The sequence below is a fragment of the Falco punctatus genome (assembly GCF_963210335.1).
Source record: "Falco punctatus genome assembly, chromosome: 5".
NCBI classification, from domain to species: Eukaryota; Metazoa; Chordata; class Aves; order Falconiformes; family Falconidae; genus Falco; species Falco punctatus.
In genome coordinates, this window is record NC_137584.1 from 28,743,734 (window position 1) to 28,760,002 (window position 16,269).

General features: G+C 45.5%; 1 protein-coding gene across 4 annotated transcripts in view; it reads left to right on the forward strand.

The window, feature by feature from the left end:
• The window catches only part of GRHL1 (grainyhead like transcription factor 1), a 164,415-nt gene that overhangs the window by 13,291 nt on the left and 134,855 nt on the right, over nucleotides 1-16,269 (forward strand). For all 4 annotated transcript variants that reach the window (XM_080387853.1, XM_080387852.1, XM_080387851.1 and 1 more), the window contains exon 1: nucleotides 1-16,269. This exon is cut by the window's left edge and continues 13,291 nt beyond it; it is cut by the window's right edge and continues 32,613 nt beyond it. The gene's annotated coding sequence lies outside the window, so the exon portion shown is untranslated.

Sequence of the window (16,269 nt, forward strand, 5' to 3'; positions counted from 1 at the left end):
ACCACTACTGCTTTGCTCATACTGAATGCCAGCACACCACCGAGGGGAAGCCTGGCATCGAGCTGCAGGTAGCCTTTGAATACCACCAGCAGTATAGTCATTTGGTTCCTTGGACAAATACAAATTCAAAAGGTAGTATTTAATCGTCATTTAAGTAAGCAATGTAACAGCACACGGTCTTTGCTCAGAATTGTTTGTTTAAGACCAGCTTCTGTCCAGCACCAATCGAGATCTTGAAGGCTCTGCTATGCTGTTCCCCGTCACATCTTCACCTCCATGTCTTGCTTTTTGGGAGGCTGAGCTGCAGCTGCATGGCCCTGCTTCGTGAGCCTCCCATGCCCCTCTTCATCTCAGGCTACTGTCAAGCAGGAGGAACCTCGCTGGCATTCATGGCATCAGCATGAAAGCAATAAGAGAGCCACAGCCAGCATAGCTGGTGATTCATTGCCTTACTATTTGCAGGCTGGGCTTGCATATCTGTTCTGGATGCAAAGGGAAGGGAATAGCCATGGTTCACCATTTCTCTTTCCCTCCGTGCCTCTAGTGCCACCCTTTCATCTGCCTTAATGAGGAGGCTGAGGAGGTTTAGCGTGTCAGTGGGAAGGAGATGGGCCTCCAGGAGCCACACTGAGCTCCTAGTGTCTTTTACATCTGCGGCTGTGGATGGTGCTTACTGACTGGTAAAATCACATAGGATCCTTCCATCTGCACCCAACTATTTTGGTGCTGTAGGGACCCTTCCCGTAAAGACTCTGCTCGTGGACCTGAGCAGACATGGGAAGCAGGGAGCACTGCGGCTGCCTGGGGAAACCACACCAGGGTTATGGATGGGCTCCGGCACCGTGACCCAGGTCCAGCCCCGAGCACCAGAGCAGCAACATGCGAGGCCACGGCAGGAGAACCAGCAGGAGAGGATGGGTGAGCACCAGGCTCCCACCTCTGCCTTCCTCCCTGACCTCTTCCTCTTTGTTTTCTTCCTGTTGCTCTGAGCAAGCTGCTGAGTCAGAGCAGCAGGAGCAGGAAATTCTCTATTTGGAGGGTGAGATCAGAGTGTCATTCCTGCTAAGCAAAAGCAATTTATTTTGCTTTGCTGGCAATTTCATTGCAGTTGGGCCAGAGGCCTGGGCAGTATGCTCCTGGTCCGGCGTGCTTGCAGGCTGCTTGTTTGCCTCACACCATCACAACAGCGCAGATTGCAAATACAATTACACTGGTTTCATAAATTAAGTATTGCAGGTACTGTAATGAAGTGCAAGCTGGATTATTAAGAACAAGTCATAAGATTTTTTCCACGCCCATTTTCACAACAAGTAATTATAATTATTCCATCCAATCCTGAGGACTCTAAAGTTTAATTATATTTTAAATTGTTGTGAAATGCTTAATCTGACACAGGAGAAAACACAAGGGGAAAAAAAGAAGCAGCCTTTCATCTAGCAATGTTACAATAGTTAACAGGATATTCCTTTCAAATCTATTTTGTTTTAGAGGTTTTATTAGCTAAGAAAGTGTTTTGGGACTCTATATTCAGTGAAGTAAGTTTTAAATTTAATTGGTTTTGGCTCTGAAGGCTTACAAAGACATACTTTCATTGGGCTTCTGCAAATGATATTTCCCATACAACGTGGAGAATGCCTTGTCTCCATCTGAATGAAAAGCACAATTCTGTTGCCTTTTTTCATAAATGGTCCTTTCAGTTGGAGAGTTTGCACAGTAAAGCCCACAGAAGAGAGCTCAAAATCTGATTTTCTAAGAATCTTTTCTCAAAGAGCAAAGTCAGGGTTTTCTTTCAAAATCTTTAGTGCAACAAGAAAAAAAAAATCTTAAAAATTTATGGCAGCACTGCTTTGGCAGTGCCTATTCTGGCCAACAGTGCATTGGTTGGAAGTGATACAGTCGTCCCAGATGCACATGAACCTCCTTGCTCCATGTGGATCGTGGCAGCAGACCCAAAACCCTCACAATCCACAGTGCCCACACGCTAATTTATATTCTTAAATCATAGCTAAAGTCTTCATCCTGTTTCTCTCTCTCTAAACATGTTTAGGTGAGGTACCCACGTTTTCAACAGCTGAAATCGGGGGCTGTGCATGTTGCTTTATACGACTATGTGAAGAGGAAGCTGAAGAGCTTGTGGTTTAATTGGGAAAAGATTTAGAGTTAGATTTCTTTGGTCCCCTCTGAATCTGCTTTGTGGCTTGGGTAGCACAAAGTTGTTTGTAATTCCACAGGTTACTAGACTTCACCACGTGCTTTCCCCAGCTTCACCCTGTGCTCAGAGAGCTGGGCAGACCCTGGTGGCACTGGAGTCAGTGGAACACGGAAAGCTGCCGAGCTCCTCCAGCCCCTCTGGAGCACAGCACATCAAAGCACCTGGCCCAGGTCTCCTGACTCATGCTCTTCTTCCATCCTTTTTGCGTTGAGGCAGCTCTTGCTGTTTGCCCACAAAAAATGCAGCCTTGTTATCATTTTAGAGCTGTAGGGGGAGGAAATGAGCACACTTTGAGTTGCTCCTTTTTCCTAGGTTATTTGTCTATTTGGGGAAAAAAAAAAAAGGCAAGCCACTTTTTTCCCCTAGTGTGAAACACTGCAGCACTCCAGACCGTGTTCTGCTAGTGCCATCCAAGCACAAACCCTCTTGGGTGAAGAGATGTTTGCTGGTGACCTCCTCAACAAGGTAAAACCACTGGGGTCAGTTGCCCTGCCCTACGTGTGCTCTGCTGGAACCCCCACGGCCTCACTCCACCTGCGTGCAGAGGTGAGGGACGAGCTGATGTGAGGAGGAAGGAGCTTTGCGTCTCTGAGGAGGAGGTTGCACAGCCTGAGGCTGTTTTGTGGAGCCCGCCTGCAGGCGTCAGGATGCGTGGCTGGAGCTAGTTTTCACTCTTCCACGGAGGTGGAGAGCAGGGATTCACCTTGGCTGAAGCCTTTTTGTGCATAGGAAGAAATGGTTTAACTAATGGACAGTGTAATTAAACAGTGGGCAATTGCCATCTTCATTTCCTGTACCTTGCCCTAGGAGGATAATAACAGGTCAGGCTATATCATGATGTTCCTGAATACCTTTAGCGATACAACAGCAGTTGACTGCAAACATTTCTAGAAAATCATGCAGTCAGCAATGTCTCTTGGTGCTTGACAGTTCAGGCCTCGGTCTAATGAAGCAGCTCTTTGGAAGGGCTCGTGGGCAGTGTTTTGGTAGCAGGTAGTTGCTATGCCATCTTTCTTCCCATTGGTTTCCAGAAAGAGTTGGAAACCCCCTGCTCCTCTCCATTAAAAATGGTTACATGAAGGCTCCCACTTCAGAATGTCCCTTTTTCTGAAGAAGTGTTCGGAAAAAGGAGTATGGGGTAAACAGCAAGCTTTTCATGGGCAATGCAGAACAGATAAAAATAAGATCATCGTCTCCATCACCATCTGGTGATAAAACAGGGCTATGCGTAGCATAACTGGTCAGTGAGACAGCTACTGTTTATAGAGCACTGTAGATGAGCATCACACTTCTCAAGAGCTGAATCTGTTATGGAAATTGGAATTTATTCCCTAAAGAAATCACATCCCAGAGCAATCACATGCTAAATGCATGGCCAGCAGGTGGAAGACAGCAGACCGTGGCCATGGCAAACAGAACAAGCACAGTCACTTTAGCTGTTTGCTTGTTCTCCTTCCTCCCGTGCCATTTCCCATCCCTGTGATGCTGAGGCTGATCTGCATTGCCGTCGTACCTACAGGTCAGCGGTCCTCACAGCCAGGCACCACACAAAGAGGTAATGAGGAAGCTCTCCTACAGCTATGGACTAACGGTTTGATGTTTTCTACTCCAGTGCTTCATCCTTCAATCATATTATCCCAGCTCAGCAAGAAACACAAAAACAATTTTTAATTCAGGAGAACGGCCAGGACATTTTGCCTTGTGTGGGAAAAATAAACACAAATATTGGCTATAGGTTCTCATCTACTTCTATTCACTTTCAGCCTGGTGCACTGGGACTTAGAGCACAGGTTAGCAATACATAAGGACATGAATGATGCATTGAGAGCTTAAAATGGATTTTAGTCCTAACATCTTAGCCTACCCCAGACTAATGCAGCAGTGGGGTGGGGTGTGTTCATGGCTACATGGGTAGCTGCATGGGTTACAGCAAAGGTTACATATTCCTCTTTTGGAGTGAAAATGGATGACTTTATATTTTATATGGGTTGTTTATGATGTGCAAGTGCCATGCAGGATTGGTGTGGGTCACGTGCAGGTCAGAGGTTCCATACTCAGTGGGCCAGTCCTGGACAGTATGGTGTGTGTTCCCACTGCCTTTCCCACCTCTGCAGCCCAGCTCAGTAGCGCTTCTGCACCCTTAGCTTCTCCAACCCTCGTAGCAGCAACCAAAATAAAGGCAGATCCTGATATTTTCCAGGGGAATAAGGCCCTGTGCTTTGCAGCAGGATGGGCACCATGCTACCCTTGCTGCCATGGAGAGCCAAGTGGCCACCATTTACATGCTTAAATCAGGGAGGTCTCGTTGAGAAGCAAGCACAGTAAATGGTTGCTTCTACTAAGATGTCAAAAGTTGATTTCTGCACTGACCAGAACTTAATGAATAATGTTCCCAACAAAGTTTGAAGCTACAGGTTTGGAAACTGCTGTTGTTACAGATGTCCTTAGCGATGCTAAATCCTGCTTTTCATCATGCTCCAGCTGCTTTTCGGTGGAAGCTCTGTAATGCACAGGACCCCACGGTTTTGACCATGGCTCATGTAAAATTTTCTGCTGCTGCTAAGGGAGCTTGTATTGTGTTTGTGCAGAAAGCCACATCTGCAAGATCGCTGCAGGAGCAGGTCTGAAAAGATGATTGCAGAACTGGAAATAGCTGGGAGGGGAGGCTGGCCATACTAGCTGGCCACTGCTGCTGCCTGCTGCCCACCGCTCCAGGCAGTCAGAAAGCAATGGGAGTTTTGACCAACGATGAGCTAAAGCTCTGGGGCCCCTAGGGCTTGGGTTTGGGCCAGCCCAGCTGTGATTCCAGGTGTTTCATCTCCCATCAAAGCTACCTGCCAGCTTTGATGGCCAGGTAACAGCCTTGTTTCTCCTGCCCACCTGTGAAGCTCCAAGCTGTGATGGGCTTGGGGAGCATCCGCGGCCCTAAAACGCTGATTGCTGGAGCCCCACCTCCCTCTTGGTGTCTCCCCTTCCCTGCATCCCAGTCTGAATGGGTCTTTGGGATGGTGAGTGGGACAGACAGGAGAAGCCATCTGTGAAAAATCTATTAAAATAATATTCTTGATAGTTAGCACATTTACATGCGTAATGGCTGAGGTGCTTTCCCTGGATTATGCCATCACAAATTCGGGAATGGCCATAAGGCATGTCTGCTTGAAGCTATAGTGAGCAATACTGGAAAGTGCTGGGTGGAGCAGGGAGGGGGACAGCTATTATGTGCACATGGTCATTACACATGTAAACACAATATTAAAAATAGAGCTGGCTGAATACTGCCAAGCATTTCTTTGACTCCCTGTTGGAATTAAACAGATGTGGGTTTGGCTGGAGTCCCTGCCATTTCGTTCGTTGCTTCTGTGATCATTTTGGTCTGAGAGAAAAATACCTGCAGAAAATGGATAATAAACTCATGTGTGTGAGTATTTACATGAGAAAGTTTTGTTCCGTACGGAGTGGGACACCATTCAATGCAGGACAGGATTCCTGCAACCTCGTGCCAAGGATTTGCAAGCCTCCCTCGAGGTGCAGAGGCTGTTGAGATGCAGTTGCAGTAAGCGAACACAAATCACACTGGAGAGCACTGAGCAAAGAGGGCTCCCGGAGGGTTGATTCACACCGGGTGAGGAGTGAAGATCAGCATGGTCACTCCAAAGGAAAATGGTGCCCTATAATTTCACCTATCATCATGAGAAGCTTTTCATCCCAGGATGACATGGAAAAAGTGGGAACCTATGGACTGAGATTTAGCAGACTGGGACAGGATGTGGAAGGAAATCTAAAGCTGAAGCCCCACAGGCTGAAAGGCTGAAATTGATCCTCAAGATTCATTGGTGGAGAACAGAACAGCCAGAAAAAATGATTTGAAGTCTTGGAAAAAAGTCCTAATGCATGAACAGTTTGGTCTATTTAGTTTATGATAAAAAAAGAGTCGGAGAGGTGATGTGATTAGGGTGTAAAGATACTTTCCTGGGCAGAAAGCAGTGCATACTAAAAAGGCCTTATAAGCAATATTGCCTCTTTGTTTCTTTGTATTTTCCCATCTGTCTGTCATATAAACCCAAGTAATATAGCAGGAAGAAATGGAAGACAGAGCTGGGACAAAATTTTCATAAATTCATTTGACTTCAACATCTGATGTGCAATTACAGCCACCACATTTTGCACGTAAGTTGCTATATACCAAGTAGGTGCCACACTCAAGAGTGTAAAACCTTGTGAAGACGAGACTCCAGTTTCACTTTCTGAAATTTGGAACGAGGTGGGTCTCACAGAGGCTCTCACCTACTTGCATCCTCTTTTGCCTTCCTCATGGGAAGGGTCTGGTCCAAATTTGATGTCTTCCCAGGGTTTGGAGGTGAGGGGAGAGTCCTGGCACATGCTGGATCTCCTCCAGGTCTCCAGCAGACAAAACAAACTCATGATGCTTGGTTGGGGATGCAGTGGGATGCGCACTCTGGAGATGTTAATGGGGTGTTCTCAGGCTCCTGGAAACCTGAGAGATTTTGAAAAATAGTATTAACCTGTCCCAGGAACCAAGTTGCTTTGAAGGAAATTAGAGAGGGAGAAAGAAAAGCAACAACCTTCACCTGTCACCTCTGTTCCTTGCCTCCCTCTACCTGAGGGATTAAGCTGTTAAAACCAGATGCGAAACACATTTTTCAGGTAAGCGATGGCAAGATACAAACTTACTTTTTTTGTTGCTAGAATTGACAGAAACAAAACCAAACCCAACCCCTCCACGCTTGCATGCACATAAAATAGAAGTAACTTGCTCCTGGCGTGGGATATAACATACAAGGTGTTTCTATTATTAGAAGCTGGCATCAGCACTGGGAATAAACCGTACAGATTGATAAAGCAAATACCAGGTCAGCCGGGATGGAACCGCAGAGGGAGGGCGGTTTCTATGGTAATGGAGAACAGCCGTGATGGGAGGTATCATGTGTGGGCGGCAGCAAACGGCAGCTTCACTCCTAGCAAAAGTGGTTAGTTGCTTTGGAGACAGGTGCATGCTCTGAAAAAAGCACCTCCAAGGGAACAGGACGGGAATGGAGGGGATGGCAGGTTACCAGCTATGCTGGACATGGGCTAGCCAGGAGATGAGCAAATAAGGTGATATCAAATGTGATGCATTTTGGTCATTAAAAAGCCTTTTCTGTGCTAAAACACCACAACCGCAAACACACAGTTTGGAAACAGCGCACATCTGGAGGCCGGCATCCAGGTGACAGCAGAGAGAGTGGTGAAGAGGTCCACAAATTGAACAATAAATAAAACCACAACTGGTAGGAGGAATAAAAATGACATTTAAAAATTAACGCGTATGCCTTACTTAAGCCACTGCAGCAGTGGATCTTGGCACATGAGCTGATCAAGCCTCCAGAAACTGCTTGTTGGTCTCCCACGCCACCAGGAGAGGCCCACGGGAAGATGCCATCAGGGAGGTAGTTGGTGGGATGGTTTCCCTCCTTTTCCATACACTCCCAGGCTGGGAAAATCAGTGAATATTCAACCCAGAGTCTTCCCCTCTACCCAGAGGGTGACTCCACATGATGGGAATCATAAAAAGTGAACACAATGACATAGCTCGTAAGGTGGAGGTGTCTTGCTCAGTGGACAGCCCACGTACAGTTGATGTTTGGGGACATAGTAGGGCCATCTCTCTGCAAGAAGATGCTCTATTTGAAAAACAAAGCTGTAAATGAGTTTTCCCCCAACCTGCCCAAGCCTGAAGAGATCCTGCCTTCTTTCTGCCCCTGGCTGGGTTGTGGCTGAAGGAGAGGATTTTGCCAGGTCCATACCCATGAGACACAGCTGAACCGCAGTGTGCAGAGATTCATGTTTATGGATCCTGTTACCAACATCTGTATGTCCCTCGCGACAGCTTCAGATGTTACGGAGGTGTAAGCGGTTAATCCTCATGGCACTCACATTAGGTGTCAACACCTGAAACTTTCAGAGGCACAAATGGGGACAAGAGTGGCTGCTAGCACTTGTGAGGAAGGAGGGCATCTCTGCTCCGCACTGCCCAGGCTGCTGTGGGTGCTGGGGCTCACATAGGGTTAGGGTGACGGATGGAGCCAAGGGGTGCTTCCTGACTATGTGAGATAGGGACAGCATGGAGGCACCAAAGCGGAGCAGCAAGGCCAGCCCCTGAGCTCCCTCCATGCTCCTCAGGGATGCACAATCACAAGGAGGGAGTGTGGGGGCTGTTCATAGCCCATTCCCAGGCAACAAAGTGCTGGCATCAATCAGCAGTGACAATGCTGACACTAATCCGTAGCTTCCCTGGCTTCACGTTAGTATCATATTGCATTCTACGACCATTAGCACCATTGCATTAGTGATAGATGAGTAACCTCAAACCCTCCTCCCGACCCTCAGGACGGAACACCAAGACCGAAGCTAAAGGATTACTAGTTATTGTAATGGGACCAAAAGAAGAAGTTCTTCGTTCATCTATCCTGGAACACGGTGTGTGATCAAACACACTAGCCTGTTAGTAACAGGGCTTTAACAAGCTGAAAAAGACTTGAAAAAGTGATTCTATTTTGAGAACTACATCTACAAAGTTTATTGTGCTCCTGGGAATGCAATTCATATCCTTTGAAAGTCAATGTAACTCATTCTGCAGAGAGAGTTGTTAATTTTTTTACTGGAAAAGTGGTTGCTTAATAGAAAAAATGAAGATTTATATAGCTATCTGATATAACCAAATTGAACATCTTAGTAAATTCATGGAATGATACTTTGTATATCCAAAGATATACTCTTTTTTTTTTCTTTTTTTTTTTTTTTTCTTTTTCCAGAATAGTACCCTTTTGCTGCCCAACACCGTTTTTATTGGAAAAGCTTTGCTAACTGTGCAAAAGCAAGATTGGCACTGTGTGCTTGCCCTCCTCCCAGAGCTGCTCCCTGCCCCATGAGGGACATTCACCCAAGTCCTGCCCGGCAGATACCCTGTCCTGAGGAGTAACAAGAAATAAAACCTTTATGAATGAAGGTAATCCCAACTCTGTCTCCTCTCCCATCATTTCAGACACATTCCCTTTATTTTGGAACCAGTTTCTCAGCAAATTTCCTCCAAGATATGTTGTTGAAGGTACTTAGTTTCTCTCTGTACAGCTACTAACACTTGTTTTTCTCCTTCAGTTATGCTGGGATGGAAAAGGATTTTAAAAGTAGCTAGGCCCTCTGTTTTGAACATTTTCCTTGAAGTTTTTAAAGCAGCCATTGCAAATGAGTCGTTTCTACAGCAAATTCTCTCAAGGAGCTGAAATGAAATAACCTGAGCGTGTTACAATCCAGGTGAATTTGTTACAACATTTACAAGACAATCCCTTTCCTACCAAAAAAGAAGCTTTCTGGGAAAATAAAGTTGAAATAATATTGCTCATGCTTCTAAAAAGTTTTCAAGAGAGGAAATTAAAGATAAATTCAGCTTTATGAACAGTCATGTCTATTAGTCATTTGTCAATACCACTGCTTGTGAGTGAGAGTGACTATGTTTCTGCTTTATTTTGTGCTTTGTTTTCACAACCTCTTTCAATTTTCCCTTGCAGAAAAGCACGGATGTTTTTGGCCAAGGATGTCTCTTCGATGTTTCTGAATCTCAAGACTGAAGTCTTTTTTAAACTGGGATTTAATGCTGTACAACCCTGTGTACCTCCCAGTCCAACAGACTTAAGCCATGCTTAGTTTCACAAGCTACAGGACATCATCAGCAGGTGAAATAATGACAGTCCTGGCTATGCACAATGTGATCACCAGGGCTGCCCTTTGCTGGGGGCAGCACGGCTGTAGTAGCACATACATAGACCAAGAGAATTTGCAATGCAAAGCAAACGTACAGTTTTGGGTTTTTTACTCGAAGGAAGACGCCTGTCACCACACTGGGATGGGTTTAATTAAAGGAGATGTTAAAAAACTCATTTTCTCTGAGATTTATGGAAATGATCACCCATCAGAGCAAAATGTGCTCCATGAGCACCATAAACACATGCCTGTTGTCAACAGGAGACCATGAGCTACTGATGGAAGAGTGCAAATGCACAAGACAGCTCTGTGGAAGCAAAAGCTTCACCCTGGGAAGCAGAGGAGCAATCCTCCTGCTCTGGGGCCCAGATGAACTCTCTTGCTCACTTTTGAGCCTTCCTTGAAAACGTCCCAGCCACACACTGATGTCGATGGATCCTACTCAGTTTCTGACATTTATCACGTTCACAGAGTGAAGCGATTCATAGAAAGCTCCTTGTTCTGGCCCAGTAATGAGCGAACATGGGTTTAGAGCATTTGCCAAGTAGCTGAAAAATGCGTGTGCAAGCAGCTGATTCTGGCAAGTGGCTACACCATGGATGGTTGGCTGAATTCAAATGTGCAAGGCTTATACATTAAGAAATGTTATATTCAAATGGAGAAAACTTTCTAGAAATATTAGTATTCAGCACTCACTATCAGGAGATCACAGCAATCCAACAAGATCTGACTGCTTTGAATTATTATTCATGTACCATGGAATATGTATTTTTTAAGTAGCATTGTAAATTAATGCTAGCAGAATGTAATTTGTAATTTAAATGTAAATCAGAATTGACTAAGAATATAATTAAGCTTTGAATGCCTAGGTAGTATCTGCAAACCAGACTGTTTTGTGGTGGTTTTTTCACTAAGATTTTAAAGCGTATTATTCACCCTGAATACCTCAATGCATATTATCTCTATATATGTGCTATAAAAATGTAAATAATAATAAAAGATTAGATTACACACCATTGGATTCTAAACTGATACATTTCTGTGAAAGTGAAAACTGCTTTATGCAAAGTTATATGGGATTCTTTATCAGTGCATAGAGGCTGACTCAGCCAGGGGGAAGTTAAGAAGAAACGAAGCCCCGTCCCCCCCATCACAAATGGTGCTTCTGCTGCTTGAATTTAATATTGTAACAGTAGTAAAACCCATGATGTTTTTTATATTAATCAAACATGGCGCAGTCATGTAGCTTTAAGTGGTACACAATTTTATATTAGCATTTGCTTCAATGCGAGCTAATTGTAAGTATATATAGAACACATCAGTCTAGCTTCATATTGAAATCACCATGTGGTTGCATAAACGTTTTGGTACTGGCCAAGCTGGCGTAGAGAGTTCCCATTGCTCACCCAGCCCACTGCTACTGTCTCAGCACGGGTATTCCCCACCGATGCAACCACCTGTGGGCTGTGCTGTAACGTGGGACCACAGGTATTAGTGAAATTATATCAGTTAATAAAATACCTAAAACATGTAGCTACACCAAGAGAGAAAACCAGCTGCAAGGCTGAAATGTAATTTAGGTTTTAGCATAATAAAAATAGTTTCTTATGGAAACAGGAACTTTGTAGCAGGAAGCAACTGGCAAGACTATGTGCTTGAAAAATTTAGGATATTATCTTTTAAAACAAAGATGAAAGACTGGTCAAAATGAAATAAACTAGTTGAAGAAGGCCTGGACATATCTAATTTTTTTAAATGGGTGAGATGATTTAAAAATGCCTCTTTTGATCTATGCACTTGGGACAGCTATCAAATATGAGGAAATTGATGCCATTCTCTTCCAGAAGGCAACAGGACCTCTTCGTTTCCCATCAGCACCTCTGTAGCCCACTGGCACAATCACCAAGCTCACCAGTGGTCCTGAGGGTTTTCAGTATTGAATCTCAGCCGCGCTTCCCCACGCTGCCTTGGCCATCTTTATGGAAGGGTCCGGATCCCAAACAGGCAATGACTGTGGACTGCTTGCTCCCAAATATTAAATATAAAGAACTCTTGTTGTTCTTCAGTGGCCAATTATACAAGTTTTGGAAAGAAAAAAGCACAAAGGGAAAGGGCACATGGGAAGGACTGGTGGAGGCTTTGGGAGCCAAGTGCAAAGAGAGGAGCAACTCCCACCTCCCTGTGCTCCAGCACCTACCCCTCAGAGAGGACCAGCATTGTTCTTAAATGTGTGGTTTGACTGCATGTGGTGGGTTGACCCTGGCTGGGTGACAGGTGCTCACCAAAGCTGCTCTCTTCAACCAGACAGAGGAGAGACAATGCAATGAAAGGCTTGTGGGTTGAGATAAGGACAGGGAGGTCACTCAGCAATTACTGTCATGGGAAGACAGACTTGACTTGGGGAAATTAGTTTAATTTATTACCACATCAGGGTAGGATGATGAGAAATAAAACACAATCTTAAAACACCTTCCCCCCACCCCTCCCTTCTTCCCAAGCTTAACTTAATTCCTGATTTTCTCTACCTCCTCCCCTCCCATCGGCACAGGGGAACGAGGAATGGGGCTGGGTCAGTCCATCACACACTGTCTCTGCTGCTCCTTCCTCCTTGGGGGAGGCTCCTCACACTCTGCTCCTGCCCCAGCCTGGGGTCCCTGCCACGGGAGACAGTCCTCTGCAAAATTCTCCAATGTGAGTCCTTCCCACAGGCTGCAGTTCTTCATGAACTGCTCCAGCGTGGGTCCCCCACGAGGTCACAAGCCCCACCAGCAAACCTGCTCCAGCATGGACTCCTTTCCCCAGAGGTCCTCCCAGGAGCTGCTCCAGCATGGGCTGCCCACGGGGTCACAGCCTCCTTTGGGCAGCCACCCCCTCCTTCTTCACTGACCTGGGTGTCTGCAGGGCTGTTTCTCTTGCATATTCTCACTCCTCTCTCTGGCTGAAGTTGCCATTGTGCATTTTTTGTCTCCCTTCCTAATTATGTTATCCCAGAGGCGCTACCACCATCGCTGATGGGCTCTGCCTTGGCCAGTGGTGGGTCCATCTCAGAGCCAGCTGGCACTGGCTCTGTTGGACATGGGGGAAGCTTCTGGCATCTTCTCACAGAAGCCACTCCTGTAGCCCCCCTGCTACCAAAACCTCGCTGTGCAAATCCTATACACTGCAGTGTGAAGTGGCAATTAAATCCAGGCAATGAATCGGTGACCAAACACCATGTTTGTAATCAGGAAAGGCTGTTTTTAAAGCACCAGTATTGTAAAATGTTGTTCTTGTGCATCAGATGACTTTACACGCTAAGGTGTCCGGGGCCCAAAGCCCGCTGCCAGACACGTGGCTCCAACCCTCTTTGACAGACAGAACTGAGATTATTACTGACAGCTGAAATGAAGATGTTAATAATTACCCTAGCTCTTCTTTGCATAGACTCAGCAGGAGAACATCCTACGATGTACGGCGTGTCAGCCACTTATCTTTAAGTAAATGAAAGTTGAGGCTTTGCAGCACTGGAAAGATGTTCGGCAACTTTCAGCACTGGGCCCAAACATGTTTTCTTAGTGTGAATAGTGAATATAAGTTCAGTGGGAAGTTCACCCTTGTATGAGGTGAGGACAGACACACCTAAGCATCACTCAGAGTGTAAACGATGTTAAACACTGCTTAAGTGGAACAGAGGGAGAAAACAGGAAGGGAACAAAACGTTTGAGGAGAAGGTTAAGATGTGAATTAAGATGATGGCTTCTCCTTCCCAATCGTAGGTACTGACTTCACAACCAAAATATTCCTTTCAGGGTTTGCATTTGACTGTGCTGGTTTTGGCTGGAATAGAGATAATTTTCTTCGTAGCAGTTAGTATGAGGCTATGGTTTGGATTTGTGCTGAGACCAGTGTTGGTAACACAAGGATGTATTCATTACTGCTGGGCAGCGTTTGCACAGCACCAAGGTCTTTGCTGCTCCTCACCCCTCCCTGCAGCCAGCAGGCTGGGGTTGCACTAAGGGTTGGGAGAGGGCACAGAAAATGGTCCAACCTTCACACACGGACAAGCCCTTAGTACGGCTCTTGCCTTTGGTAAGGGCTTTGTCCAAGCACAGCCTTCATTGTCTGGCCCTTGACATAACGAAACCAGGTCCTGTTCCCAGGGGAATGCTGTCTGCTTTGAAGATTACAAAGCAACAGACAATATAGTCAGGAAATTCTGATGCTGCAGGGGTGACCAACAGTTGGCTGGGGATATACAGCCAAGGGACTGTGGAGAAGCAGTCTCCCATATTGGTTACCTTTTCCTCTTCCTCCAGGATGGGTTGGAAGAGGAGGTGTCTGGACCAAGACCCATCTGCCACTTTGTGGCACCTGCTTGTCTTGTCTCCTTCTCCAGAGTCAGATGCTCTGGCTGGAAAGCCAGCTAAGGTTGTCTGTTTCTGCTGTTTGATCTGGAAATTTGGAGTTATGAGGCTCAAACTTTAGTTTCTGCAATTGCTTCAAGAAAACCTCGGTTTGAATTGACCTGGGATTTCCTAAAGATGTTCCCTAAACTCTGTGTGATTTTGCAGAACTACTACATCATGGAAAGGTGGGTTGGGTAGGTGGGGTCTCTACTCCAACCTGCTGCTCAAAGTGGTAGAGGAAGGCAACCACCAACTTTCCAAGCCGAGCTGGAAACCTCCAAGGACAGAGACTCATCCCTGTCTGGATGTGTCCCAGCTCTGAACTACCCTCCTGGTAAAAGAGGTTTCCTTCTGCCCAGTCCAAACCTCCCAAGTGGTGGTGTGTCTAACACGGGGACAGCGGCCATGGCTTGAGGAGGGTTTAACACCAGTGGCCTCTCTGGGATGAAGGTCCATCAGTTGGTGTATGACTCGCTTCCACTGCTGCCGAAGAAGAGTCGTCCTTCCTCAAAGATAACTCGTCTGTGGCCATTCATCACCTCATCAGGCACAAGTTGTCTTCATCAAATCTGCTGCTTTGGTTATTAATCGCTTTCCCACAGGTTTCCATGCATTGCAGCACATCTTGTAATTTCAAAGGGGCTTGTGACTTTGTGATCTTCACTGCACAGAAAAACTGATTAGCTGCATTCCCTTGGTAATTTAGAAGTGTAGGCGGATGCTCATCCAAGGAGCAGAGGGTATTGAAGAAAGGGTAGCATACCAGAAGCTTGATTTTTGCTTTCAGTTAAAATTTGCAAGAAGTCTATGTAGTAGACAGTATCTGAATCTATAAATCACATCTTTGAATACATAAAGTGTTATTGTTTATATGCAAAAATGTTTATATGCAAATTCTAAATAATTCATCACCATAACAATTTCATCAGCTCATCTTAAAACCTTCAGGCCTACACACATTCAAATAGTTTGTTTTCCTGCTGAAACTATCTTCCACGCTTCGCTGCTTGTAGTCCTCTACCAGCCCTGTCTTTTGAGAGCTCAACTCCCAGGGAGGTGAAATGCTGTTGCTGCTTTTCCGTAGCTTCAAGAAACACAGTGGCTGGGAGGCCCTGGCCACAGCAGTAACTCTGTCATGTAACTCAGAGTACATCCAGCTCAGAGGCTGCGATCAGACCAAAAGCTGGTAAGCCTTCAGTTAACGGGGCAAGAGCAAGGAGAGGAGAGAATGCAGGAGGACTTCAACTGCTTTTCCATCTAGAACCTCTTCTTTTTCCCCTTAGCTCATGCTTGGTTATTTTCTCTTCCCTTTTTCAGTGCCATGGACTTGAAGAAGGTTGGGAAAAGGCAGAAAAAAACATTTTTTTTCACTACCTTGAAATGCGTGATGAGAACTTTCCACCTCCATCCAATACCGTCACCATTGCTCAGGTCCTGCCCTAGGGAAAAAGTGGGGGGGATATTGCTGTGCTATGAGTTTTCTTGTACACCAGATGCTGTCAGACCAAAATACCCCTTCGGTGTACCTCCTGAACAGTAAATTTAAATCACTAAGAGTTCACACAAACCAGACTAGACGTTTCAGAGTGAAATCTTTTGGGACTCTTCACACCAACCATACCTTTAATTAAGATACAAAACCCTGCTGCATAGTTCTAGCAATGAAACTATTTGTATCAGAAGCCTTTGGGAGTGGAGGGACAGACCTGAGGTGACCAGTTTTAAGATGGAGCTTTAAAAATATATGAATAAATGGTTGTTTTCAACAAAACTAACTTAAGGAGCCAAAAGGCCTTTTTTACAGCCTTGTATCCTATGATCCAGTGGAAATACTGGAATTAGGCAGACTTTAAAAGTGAGCTGGGTTGATTCCCTATTTAGGGAATGAGACTGCTTTCATATAGTCCTATCAGG